At 44.5% G+C, this 13,517-nt stretch overlaps 1 long non-coding RNA gene across 4 annotated transcripts in view; it reads right to left on the bottom strand.

Moving 5' to 3' along the window:
• Positions 1-1,630: 1,630 nt before the first annotated feature.
• LOC139801379 (uncharacterized) overlaps positions 1,631-13,517 on the bottom strand; it is a 34,605-nt gene continuing 22,718 nt past the window's right edge. For 3 of the 4 annotated variants that reach the window (XR_011728184.1, XR_011728186.1, XR_011728185.1), the window contains 2 exons: positions 5,317-5,398; positions 1,631-2,413 (listed from right to left, as the gene is read on the bottom strand). This is a non-coding gene — a long non-coding RNA (uncharacterized lncRNA). The remainder of the gene's footprint in view (positions 2,414-5,316; positions 5,399-13,517) is intronic. The other variant, XR_011728183.1, reaches the window with a different exon arrangement.

The raw sequence follows: 13,517 nt of genomic DNA, 5'->3' as shown, positions 1-13,517 counted from the left end.
GCTGAGTAAGAGGCCTGATAAAACCCCAGTGGCACCAGTTAGGGTGCTGGGAAGGGGAAGGCTGACCCTGGGTAGTGCTTGCCCAGATGTATAACAGTGCAGGAAGCTTCAGTGCCCATCTGAAGAGACTTTTAAAACACAGAAGGCATAATCCCCTGGGTGATGCAACAGATACCAGGAAAGATCTGCCTGTGCCTCTTGGATTCATCTTTATGTTCAAGCTTCCCAGCTGAATTAGCTCATAGACTCCTGTATTCTTTTTTTGTGAGGATGTCTGTGCTGAGATAGCTCTGTGCAGGGTAAAATTATTATGGTTAAAGAGAAGCAATCCTAGTGACTGGTTCCAGATCCTTAGTTCATTTTAATTTGTTATAATTAGCTGATGAGATTTCAAATCCTTCCTTGTTTCATATATCTAATAATACCAGGATGAGGAGTTAGCTCCCCACAGATACCCACATTTAGTCAGGCACAAGGAACTTCCTTTGCTACCACTGGGTCCCAGCTACCCAGACACCCTTCTATTCCTCTGAAGAGAATGAAACCTTTAAATATGTCTGAAAAACTACTCTGAATATTTTTAGAGTTATAATTTCAAGTAGCAATGCATACACCATTTGGCAGGGACCACTGAGGGCCAAGTGCCACCCCGGGGGACAAGAAGCCAGGACCCAAAGATGGTACCAAGGTGGCACCCAGGCAGGGCAGGTCCTGGGGTGGGGAGAGGCAGGAGGATCAGGGAAGGGATTCCTGAGGAGGCAGCTCTGAGCTGATGGCAATTTGGAGATCAGGGGCAGGTCCTGTGGCCAGGCTGAGCTCAGCCCCAGGAGGGACAGGGCTGTCCCACTCCTGACCAAGGTGCTGCAGAGCAGCTCAGGATGTGGCTGAGGATTGAGGAATGGGCAGAACTGTGGAGAAGTTTATTAGTACACTCCTGGCCCTGAGATTATTAAAAGTGCTCAGTGACTCTGCTGTGGCTTTGAGATTTTAAGGTGTTTTTAAGTGAGCTATTCCACTTATCTTTTGCTGATGATACAGATGACTTCATTAGCCAGACAGCTTCTCTAAATGTGCAAGAAGGTCTATAAAATACATGAAATCAGTCATACAGAATGTCCTGTGGGATAAAAAGCTGGAGCTTACATGGTAGAAAGGAAGAGAGAATCCTTCAGGACACAATTAGGGCAAAGTCCTGAAGGAACAGATCCATGGTACATGGAAGTGAGAAGACAAAACCTGCAGATGAGGGCACATCCAACAAAAGTGATCATCAGTGTACGAGACTGGGACACAGGGAGGAAATGGTTGAATAAATATTCCCTAAACCATGTTTTTTTAATGTGAAAAAGACACCCAAACCTAGTTTTGCTATTATTTTTTAAAACAACCTCTGGAATAACCTGCTGGCTCCCAGCTGCTCAGTATGCTTTAGTATTTTGTACTATATCCATCTTCAAGCTATCAGTTCCTTTTACCACACCACCAATTGTACCACTGAGGCAACTGTTAACATCTGTGAAGCTGTCAACAGTGTTAAAAATTACACTGTTGTCTGCTGGGCTGTCTTGCACTTGGGATAAGTGTACCCTGCCCAATGGAGCAGCCCCTGCTGAAGGCTGCCAGCAAAGCAGACACATGAAACAGCCTCAGAATAATCTCTGTGACCTGCAGGGTGAACAGCTTAGGCTCTATACCATGATAATAATAGCAGATGTTTACATCTAGAGTCTTGCTGGAGTTCTGGCATCCCTCTCAAATGGGATATTCAACTAAAGGGTCAGATTTTGTAGTGCTGCTGCTTCTATTTCTGGGCCATGCCCTAAGGTTAAAATGCTGCAGTGTAAAGCCAAGGTCAGGAGGTGCCCTTGGTGGTCCCAGGCATGCACTGGAGCACACTGGGGTGGGTTTATTATCTATCAGCTGTCTGAGCCTCAGGCATCTGCTGCAGTCAATCTGTAGCCCTGGGTGCTTGCTTGCTTGCTTCCAGATGCTTGTCTCACTTCTCCCAGTGATTTACACAAGTAATTCCAAAATTTAAGTTTTCCTGACTAGGAACCAGTGACAGAAGATTTCTTCATAATGTTTTATTCCAAAACCAACTGCAAATATTACTACTTTAATGTGATTTGACTGTGTGGGCCCAAGTCTTCCCTGATATTCATATGTCTGCTGAATGCTTGGGCAGTTCTGTTTACTTCAGCAGGGTGTTCCTGACCTGTGACTCCAAAGGAATATCACTTCCAGTTGCTAAAAGTTGCTAAAAGTGTAGGATGGATTATGAACTCTGCACGTGAGATTCACAGTCATCCCACCTTGTTGGGTGGCAGGCAGCTGCAGCTGGACCCCAGAAATATCACCTTCTGTAAGGAGCATCTCTTCATGGCTATTCCAGTTAACTCCAGGGAATTGATTCCTAGGAAAAAAATATCCAGGTGCTTGAACAACTTTTTTCAGTTTTCAAGAGGCAGCTGTAAGCAGAGAAAATAGATTGTTCTAATCTGACTCAGCTAGAGCCTGGAAGAGAGGGACAAAAGCAAAGCTGCTCTGTCCTGTCACTGTCCCACCTCTCCCCAGTATCAGGTTCCTAACCCAGTTTGGATGCAGGAATCCTCAGCTTGGATCCAGAAATGAAAGAGACTCTTTAGCTGTGCTTAGCTGGGCTCCAAGTGGTTTCACAAAGAGGCTGAGTAAGGACTTGGCTGTTGATGGGCCAGAGACTTTCAGTGTTTATTTATTAAATAGATCCTATTTGGTGTCCTGTTTGCAGCCTGGCAAAGCAAAGGGAATTAAAACTTCTCCCTACTTCATCTCACTACTGAAATAACAAGTAAAACTTCTTTTTCCCTTTACATCAGTACTGGAATAATCTGTTAAGCAAGCAATTGAATTGTTCCACCTTGTCACAGCCTTGGCCAAGAATGATTTAGCAGCATGGTAATTTAATGGAAAATATTATAGCCACATTCCTTTCAGACATCAATTCTATGTAGAAAGATAGACATCTAATGGGGAAAAAAGTTTGTTCACATAACAGAGATTTATCTGCTTTAGTGTTTTTTTTTTCCAGTGTGTTATTTAACATGAATAGTGCAGAGCATATATGAGATCAAGCAAAGTTATGACATTAAAATGACAGCATCCTTTCAGCTTCATCACATACTAAGGAGCAGTACAAACTTCATTATCAGAAATCCCCTTTTGATGACCAGAAGATGATTACAAAAGACATTCACTTAAAGCTGTAAAAGCCAGGCCAGGGAGTGTGTCTGTCAGACACACTGGAGCAGTCTGAGTGACTCCCAGCCAAGGCAGAAATTATCTGCAAAATGGAAATTTGATCAATAACAAAAAGATAACTGAGTTCCATGGTCATTTCAACCAGCTACCAAAGGAGAACCATCAGGCTTTACCAGCAGACATGAGAAACAGTTCCTAGGATATTTTTATGGCATAAATCAGGCAAGCCTCACTTTACTTGCATGAGAACCTGCAAGCTGAGGATGAGCAAAAGGTCCTAAAAAGGTGTTTGGCTTGGACACAGAAAAAAGCATCAGAGCAGACATACCAGCATGAAAAGTTATGGTAAAGCTGTACATGTTGGATAATCTGCAGGGCTGAGTTAAGAGAGTTGCTTTAAGTATGTCCTAAGCTGAAAGTTAAAGAAATAATAATGGTGAGGTGATGTTAAAGGTCCATGAAAGCCCAGGTACTGTGGTGCTCACCAGCAGTGCAAACACACCATGTTTGGAACTGCAGGGTGAAGTTTTACAGGTGAAAACTCTTGTAAATTGTCCTGACTTCCACTCCTTTCAGCTCAAGTCCATGTGAATTAGAAATGAAACAATATTCTCCTCACAATTATACAATAACATATTCTTCTAGCTGGTTGCAACAACAAAGCTCAACTTGCAGATGTTTGCTCCAACCAAGTAGAAAAAATCATCAGCTTCAACACAAGCTTTTAGTCAGTGACACCATCCTAAAACCACAAAGCATCTTTTTCTTCATCTCAAAACCTATGGCCAGATTCTTCTCTTCTCCTGTTGGGATATTCCCAAGTTGATTTGTGGACTTCAGCCTTGGGAATGCCAATGGACATTGCAACACAGAGGTGCTGGGGGCTGCTGGAAGTCACCTTGGCACCTCTGGGGCTGATCCTGACCTGGGGCTGTGGAGGTTCAGCTCGGGGCTGCCTGGGGCTCTGCTCAGTGGTGTTTGCTTTTCCCCTGAGTGCATTTCAGTGTTTTAAGCAAGATTTTTACTTAGGAAGGAACCTTCTCCATTTCCTAGGCTTCTCATTAACATGTAAAATTTAACTCAGTGAGTAGCTACCCAAGTCTTGGCTTTCAGAAAAGGATTTACTCACGGCCCATGTAGGTCTGCCACAAAAATTCATAGTTCATAATTCACAATAAGTGTGACCTGCTCTGAATTTTCTTCTATTTCCCAGCTTTTAAAAATGACTATTGTAAAATCTTGGGGTACACTAGTCTCAGGGAATCTAGGAATAGCTCTTTCTGGAATATGCAGTCTCCATGCCCATGGAGAAGGACAGCCCTGGATTTTCATGGATTTATCTCATCAGCCTCCATTATATCCACAGCTAACACAGGAATGCCTTAACCCTGCATTCTGTGGAAACTGAGGAAGTTTTACAAGGCCTTTAAGAAGCTGCTTATTTCTATTCTGCAATGCATGCAGTGAGATTTTGTTTCTCCTGATGGTTTTCCTTGCCTTGTGATCTCTCTGGAGTGGCAGGAAAACCCACTTACACGTTTTGCATGACTTCAGAATGACACAGAGTGCAAAAGATTCTTGTCCAAAGCACTGCACGTGGGTTGTGATCTTCAGCTCAGGTCCTATCTTGCTCTGTCAGTGCCACAGCAGGACAATGTACCACCAGTCCTTTACTTCAGGAAAGGGCCTCACATGGCTCTTCTTGGAAATAACTATTATTAAAATGATAGGATTAAGCACTCTTACATCCCAAGCTGGCAGAAACAAACAATTAAACTGAAAGATGTTTCTTCTTGCAGGCAGTTTGACCCAGCTGCATTAAGAGGAGCAGAAATGAAGCCATTGCCCAGCCTGCTGCTCAAGGAAAGCTCACTCATAGCAAGGGGAAGAAAATATCACCCAATAAAAAGAGAAGAGAGCAGGAACCAGTCTGCCTGAGATATGAGTTAAACATAGGATGAGTTTTTAGTGCAAAATAGTAAGTGATTTTTTAAAAGATCTTGGTCTTAATACTGATGGGGGAGTCAGAGCAAACCCAGGGCTTTCAGCAGATGTGGAAATGGAGTTTGAATTTCTTACCTCACTGCATGAGCAATGACACATCACACTTTGAAGGCTTTTTTTTCCCAGTGGCTCACACTATTAACCTCCTTTACAACACCTTGGGAAGGGAAGAAGATAAACAGGATCAGTGCTGAAGCATAGGGTAGAAAACAGGATCTGCTTGGAAGCTCTGTTAATTAGATTTGGCCAGTTTTTTGATCCCAGTTCTTTTAGGAAGCTTCTACAAGAACAGTAAAATGCAGGAACACAACAGCTCTAATGTAATTTTTAGGAGAGCTGTCAGCAAAGTTTCTTTTTGAGTTCCAGACACAGATGGGTGGAATAAAATGCTTATTTATACTTCCAAAGGGGATCCCTGGTCAACCACCTGAGTGATTGAAGCATCACTGGGCTCTTTTGCACATTACTTCCATTTGTGCAGAGGGATTCAGAACTCTTGGTGCAGACACTTGGCTTTCAGGGCACCTCTAATTCCAGGTTGATGGGAAAACATACACCATATATGATGCTTGTTTCATAATTTATGTAAACACTTCAAAAATAGATAGAGTTACCTAAGAAAATGATGCAGAAATTGTGTTTGTGTTGCATTCATTATTCACTAAAATGGAGTTAAAATCCTCCCTTTGATCAAAAGTATAATTTGGTTTTACTTTCTGGTGTCCTACTTGATAATATGTTAATTAAATATGCAAGAACTCAGCCTCAGATTATTAGTATTATCACCAGCTTTAATAGGTCCACTTCATATTAAAATCTTCTTTAAAAGTATCTTCCTTTGAGATTCAGGCAACTGAAAATTTAGGCATAACTGTATCATAAACATCCATCTCCAAATACCAACAAAACAAGTCATCTGGGAGGATGTTTTGAAAATGGTACAATACTGATATTTAGTAAAAGAGAGGGAAAAGGTGAAGTTAAGAGAAAAATGAGATATTCCTGAAAACTGAAGAAAAATAGAATCAAATAATTTTTGCATTTGAAGAAAGGGGATGATATTTTGCCCCAAAATATCACATGCTTTTATCTTTTGTGTGCACCAGAATGCAAGACATTATCTGCTAGGGTCATGATCATTTTCCTGGAAGCAGCTTCAAAGAGGGAAAAGGAATAAAAATGATAGCAAGTGGAAAGCACATCAAGAATGTGTTTTCAGATTTTGAGTTGGGAATGACCTTGGGTGTTGCCTGAGCCTTCTGTGGTTACAAACATTCATCCAGTGACTAACGTTGACACTGGAACATAGAGAAACAAACACATTAATTACTCAACTTGATGAACAGGTTTGTGGTCATGAAACTCCTGCCAGCCTCCAAGAGAAATTAAAAGCTCCCTGCATTTGGTTTAAAATAGAGACCTCAATTGCAGGACCTCCACAGTCCTGCTGGCTGTAACTTCCCCTGTGTACACCTCCAAGTTGGGTTGTAGGTGGTCCTGAGGACTGAAATGTCTCAGCAACACCATCACTGAGAGTCAGATTGTTTCAGCAGGGAGCTGAGAACCTGTGCTCCCTAAAGGTGGTGGTTCCAGCAAGTCTGGACAGGTTTTGAATTTGAGGGAAGAAGAGGGAGGTGCATGAATCAAACAGCTCATCATTCCTCAGCTGGTGGGCACTGAAATCTCTTCCCCTTGTGAGTGTGTAAAGGGAAGCTCAGAGTGGGCTCTTCCATTGAATTTACATTAAATAAAATGAAACCTCCCTCTGCTGAAACAAGAAGGTGCCTTTTGGGCCCATCCAGTAGTACTGGTGAATATAATTGGTAACTATTTAGGCCCAGAGATCTGAGCAGTGAGACTGTAACTGCAGAATTTTGGTGATGAATTTAAGTTCTTGACAAAATTCCTCCAGAAAACAATACCAGTTATTAGAATACATCCAAAAGGTTGTAGGCCAGGGGGACATGCTAGAGTTAAGTTTGCTGATAGAACCTAAATTTAGGACTTTTGTGGAGAAAATGACAGCAGCCTGTAGTGAAATAATTCAGTGCCCCTTTTTCCCAGTCTCCTTGGAGTGACTTGGGGTCATTGCATGGTAATGGAACATTTACCTGGTTGGAAAAGCTGGGAGGTGCACAGTGAGACAGGAGACAACAGGAAAGGGCAATTTCATGGCTCAGAGAACTGAGTATTGCCCTGGCTGACTGAGTTCTACCTCTGCTTGTGTCCCAGGTCACCTGTGTGATACCAGACAGGTCACACAAACTCAGTTTTTTTACAGGTGGTGACAAAGTGTATATGCTTCATTTTCAAAGGTTCTGTGTTTCAGCCACTCAGCAGTGAGGAATGGCCACACTTGTAGGTTAAGTCTTAACCCCAGGGCAAGGGAGAAAAGAGGTCACAGGAACTTCTTCTAAGCCAAGGGTCATCCTTGGAAATTGTTGGATCAGTTTTATTAAGTTGTCCCAATATAAACTGAGGGTGTGTCTAACCAGGAAGACATTTGGATTGAAAAATGTAGGAAAATTATTAAAATTTGGTAGAGTCATAAGCAGCTCACCACAGAGGAGAACACTGGTAAATAATACAGTATTCTGTCCCTCCTTGGACTGCATCTGGATAGACAGGGGAGCCAGTGGGAGAGACAAGGTGAGGAAGACAGGGCAATTTCTGCCTTTCCAGTTTTAAAAAGTGTATGACTGATAGAGCACAGGCTAAACAAGGTTTCAAAGAGTATGACAAACCACTCACACAAGTTCCTCCATGCTAATCATTCGTTTGGAGCAGAGGTTGCTCAAGTACCCTCTCTACCAATACAGAGCCTACAGAACATTTACCTGCATTGCCTGCACCTGAAGGCAATGTTAAGCTTTGTAGCTGCTTCACAGACTTCCCCATCTCACCCTTACACCTAATTCTACTGACCCTTGAATTCTAAAAACTCCTCTCTGGAATTTACCCCAGCCCAGGGCTTCGAGAGGAGTTGTGCAAAGCCACTGGCACATGCCCAGCCTGGAGGTTATGACTTAATCCATTGGAGTCAGCCTTTCCAAGCCTTGGGTGTGATGCTGACCTCAGCAAGATCCCAGTGCCTTGTTATTGCCTGAAGTTCTTCTTGATACTGTTCTTACTCCACCTCCACCTCCCTCAAAATTCCAGGTCTCACTCAGCCCAGTCCCAGCTGGGACACTTGCAGCAGCTCTGCTGGGGTGACACAGCTGGGGAAACTCAGCCCAGGCTTGGGAGCAGAGCCCAGTGGTCACAGGGCTTCAGGATTTCTCTGTAAGCTTCTAATTGCCCACTGTTCAGTGCTGAGCTGATGTGGAACTCAAGGCTTTTGATGTCAGCTCACAGGACTCCTAAGTTTTGCTTTGTTTCACTTTCTTTTTAGAGAATAACACAAAAGGAAAATGACTCACAAGAGATTTTTCCAGCTTGCTTAGAGACTGTGCCATGCAAGTCAATGATCTTTTATTTATTGCAGTGCAACTGGAAACACAGACTTCTTGGCAAACCTGAACTGAAACTCCTCTTTTGCTTTTCTGTTTGGTGCCTCTGGTTCTGGGTTTGAGGCTGAAGCTCAGGACAGAAATCTTTGTGGAAACTGGGGAGGTGCAACCCGCTGGAAGGGGCTGAGGAGAGCCAGGGGAACCCCTCCCAGCCTCTGCCTCCCTTTGTGCCTCTGACAACAAGATCCCTGCCCTTACGTCAGGCCTGCCCTTTTGTGCTGCCCCTGAGAAGGAGCAATCTATTTCTGATGAGCTAGAGAGGAGAAGGCTGAGAGAAAGGCTGTCCCTAGCCAGCCACTGCCTCCCCATCCACAGCAGCTTCTGACAAACCAACTCCAACCACATCCAGTTAAAGAAGGAACTTTGCAAGTGCTCTGCTAAAAGTCAGGCTGGCTTGGTTTTGTGACTGGATCCTAGAAAGCTCCTGGCTTCAGCAGGCCAGCACTGTGCACTTGCACTTGGGAGGGGGACTGGCTGGGGGAAGTCATTCTATATTTGAGTGGTGACAAAGCAGAAGCCCCTTGGTACGTGCTGGGAGGGTGGTCCCTGGAGGGTGGAATTCAGGAAATGCAAGGAGCATCTCACTCCATTCCTGCCCTGCAGAGCAGGATGTGTGAATTCCAACAGATCTGATTTCAAGTGGACTCCGTATTTATACTCCTGAGGCTCATCTGTTGCACCCAGAAAAGATCCCCTGAAAAATGTGAGCCCTGTGAGCAGTGGCTAAAAAGCTCATTCAGCTCATCAAGGAAAGCAAGGCAAATGCTGGCTGGCAGGAACAACAGCTGTATGTTTGACCTTTACCCATTCTCCCTCTTCTCACTTCAGACTCAGGAGCAGGCTGGGTGCATTCTCAGGAGGTGTCTGTTTGGGAGGAGAGGGCTATTTTTATTCAGCCTGTGGTTTCTCACCGTGGTGGGGCTTTAGGAATATTTCCTTTCACGTCAATCCCTTGAAGCATTTCACAGAACAGGGCCTGTTCTGGGAAGTCAGTACATTTAAATTCATGTTTTTAAGTTGTATCATGACTAGGGATATAATGTGCAGAAGGCAGATAGCATGGCTGATGAATAAAGCAAAGGCAGACTGTGTAGTCCTGCTAAAGCTATCACTGGAGTATTTTACATTTTCCATGCACCCAAATTAAGCCCTTTATACAAGCAAAGTAATCCAAAACCATCTGGCACCAAAAATTTGGGATTTCATAATGCTTTAATGCAAACCATGTGAGCAGGATGTCCAAAATGTCTGTGTCAGTGAGCTGAATAATGCATGCAAAAAAAATAAGATGAACTTGGCAAGAGTTTTGTCCAGTTTTCATTCTGTCTATGAGTACCTTAGAGCACTGCTGTTAGCAAGGGGAACTTCTGCACTGGTGCCATTCCTTCCCTGACACTTGTCACTTCACTGCTCCTCAACACAGAGGAATAACAAGATCTGAGAGGAGGAGCCCAGACTATGAAGCCAGATGGACAACTCCAGCCTAAAGCTAAATAGCCACGTGAATTTTTTCCATCCTGCTGCTGAATGACAGTAATTTTGTTCTATGGATCATCAAAGACCTACTTGGCCCTCAGTGTGGAAGAGATGCTTCATCCTCTCTGTTCTTTTGAAGACCTTTCCCACCCTACATTCCAATTCAGTAAGCAGTGAGGATAACCAAGACAAAGGGAACTCAGGATCACTTTTAATTCCGTGTCCCTTGCTCCTCCTCTCAGGGCTGAATCCCACAGCAGCTGACCAGGTGAACACTGGTTCTGCCTCATGGGAACCTGGTGTTTTCTGAGCAGATCACAGCCAAACTGACTCCTTACATGTTTAACAAGCATAAATTCTCTCTCTCCTGACCATGCTTCTCCAAGATGTGCTGAGGAAAGTTTTGCCAGTCTTTCCAGACCCTTTGGGGTCCCAACCTGAGACCTTCCCCACGTGGATTCTTTAGCCTTCTCTACAAATTTTCTTTAGAGGCACTGCCAGAAGTCACCTACAACCTTCACACTGGGTCTCAGGGCCCTGAGGACACTAACAGACCCCTGGCCTTGACCAGCCTTGGTTCACCAGGTTCCTTCACCCTGTACATGGGCCCAGGAGCTGCACCTAACTACAGCCCTGGAGTTTCAGTCCTGGCCCCAGCCATGCTCCATGGACCCCACTCATCCTCACCTCTGGGCTGACCTCCCAGCTTGACCTTGGATCTGGCTCTTAACCATGGACCCAGCCAGCAGATCTGATCCTGGCCCTGGTTTCTGGACTGTTGGCTCTGTCCCATCACTGTGAATTTGTGGGATGATCTGGGTTGGTTACCATGGGGCTGGACCTTGGCTTTGTCCCTGTCCCTGAGGGAGCTGCTGACACTTGCTGCTCCCTGACAATCTCTGCAGCTTGCTTAGGCTGAACTTGGTCACAGGTCCTCCAGAGATCAGAAAATCCAACATCTGGTGACAACATAACTGAAAGTAGAGAAATCTTGAGTAATAATGATTTCTGAATCCTGATTATCCCAGCAAAACAGAAGCACTTCATCCTCTGGTGATTATTTTGCATGGTGCAGGGGATTCTGTTGATTGCTTTGGGCTGTTGGGAGGTGACTCCTGAGCTGTGCAACACAGTGTTCCATCTGATCTGGTGATCTTTCTAAAGAGCATCACTGATCTTGAATGTCCTTAATTCTGGCCAGAGGTGGTCAGCATTTTGAGAACCAGAAAACAGAAGAAAATTCAGGCTGATCCTCACTGAATGTTCACTCCTAATTTACAGCAGATTTTAGCAGCACAGCAAAACCCAACAGCTAACTGCTCATTTCTTTGCATAGCTCAGAATGTCCCCTGCTTGCTCACAGGTCTCCTGTTGGGCACAGGAGCTTCCAGCTACTCCAGGAGCCCCTCCAGTCCCACAGCTCTTGCCACAAGCTGCTTCACTACAGACAAGGCAGATGAGTTGTGTCTCCTGCTGGCATCTCACAGGGCAAAATGTCACAGGTCAATCCCATCCTCTCCTTGAGAACTCCTTCCTCTGCCACCACCCTTGTTTTTTCCCCAAATACCTTTCTGTGGATGGCCTGAGATGCTAAGCAGGGCCACAGGAGGACTTCTCCCTGCTGCACAAGTGTTACTTGGTGCTTCTTCCCTTTTGCTTCCCATGTCCTGAACTTCCCTGCCTCTGGAGAAGATGTTTCCCATCCCTAGCACCTAACGAGATAGGATTTTTGCATCTCTGATGAGAAGAAATGGAGAGCTGCCAGCTTTCAGGCTGCCCTTCAGAATGCAAGAGGCAAAACCTGTGCCTGAATGTACCCAGAGCTTTACCCTGGATGGGCAGAGCCAGAGAACAGAGCACTTACCTGGCTCTAAGCCTTTTGAGGTAGATTTTCAAATGAGAAAACCTTACAGTAGTGTCAGTAAAGTCACCACAACAATCACATAAATCTGGGAATGCAGGACTGAGATCCTTATGGCAACTTCAGGCCTCCCCTAAGCATGCTGAAAATCTAAGGGCCTCTCAGTTATGTCAGGTAATCAGTCAGGGAAGGACCAAGTAAGGGCAGGAAGACATTTCATACAATTTAGCTGTGCTTCTACTGCAGCCCTGGGCAGCTTTCCCATTGGGGAGAAGCACAGCTCACCCCCCCTGCTTTCTACCTCCTCAGGACCTGGCTGGGCAGAGCAGGGTAGGAAGGCAAAGGGGTTCCCCAACACCTCTGTGGGGCAAACTCTCTCCAAAGCAGATGCTTAGTAGTTCCTTTGCACCCAGATTTTTAGCCACTTGGCAACCACCAAAGGATGAAAAGGGACTCTCAGTTTAGAAGTGCAGTTGCAGGACCACCTCTGAGCTCTGCAAGCCTTATTCCTCTGGGCTGTCCTGTGGAACTTCTCTCCTCATCCCTACCCCAAACAAGCCCCAGTTCCTGCTTATCCATCTTTGCCAACCTTCCTTTCCTGTTACCCCCAGGGCACAAACTATACCAGTATTGGTAGCATACTAACAGTAATATACTAATCATATACTACATTACTACTCATGTAGTAATTTCAACAGAGATGCTGACTGCTAAATTAGTAGCTACCATATTCCAAAATAATTACAAATCCAGCTTTCAAATGAACCACTTCAAGCTTTTCCTCGTTCCTTTTTTATAAATCTGTCCCTCTATATATCTTGGGACACCAAAATCCTTGCCAGTCTCCCGTCCTGGTGGCCAGGTCATGGCTAAGGACCACCCCATCAACCCATTTCAGGGCTTTGAGCTGAGCACTGTGCATCCTCAGCTCAGCCACAAGAGGGAGGACGAGACAAGCAGAACAGAGGAGAGGCCAATCCACCCCAGAAGTTTCCACTTTGCAGGAAAGTCACAGCAGTTTACGTGAAGATTCTATTTTAGATCAGCTCAGTCAAAATGGGTGCAAGAAGTTGGCTGACATTTGTAGTCCAGTATGAGAATAGCTTATTTGGGGTTGCCATAAACAGATTCCAAATTGACATAAACTAAATTAAGAGTCTTTGCAGGAGTGTTTACACCAGTTTAACTGAACTGGTTGAAACCTCCATGGAAGATTAACCAGTGGGGCTTTTGTGTTTGCATAAACACTGAGCCTGAAATGCACTCATTGAGCTTAGGACAGGAATGAAAAAGCCTGGTTTAACTTCAAAAGTAAACTGTGTACTATATTCATCAGCAGCTTCACAGAAAGTCCCTCTTGGAGAAGAGACTACTCAGCTGGATTTGATTGTTTCTGTTGGAATATTTTGCATCCATTTTCATTGTTGACT

The sequence above is a fragment of the Heliangelus exortis genome, chromosome 12 (genome assembly GCF_036169615.1).
Source record: "Heliangelus exortis chromosome 12, bHelExo1.hap1, whole genome shotgun sequence".
Taxonomy (NCBI): Eukaryota; Metazoa; Chordata; class Aves; order Apodiformes; family Trochilidae; genus Heliangelus; species Heliangelus exortis.
Note: the sequence above shows the minus strand (reverse complement) of the source record. Positions and strands in the feature narration are given on the sequence as shown.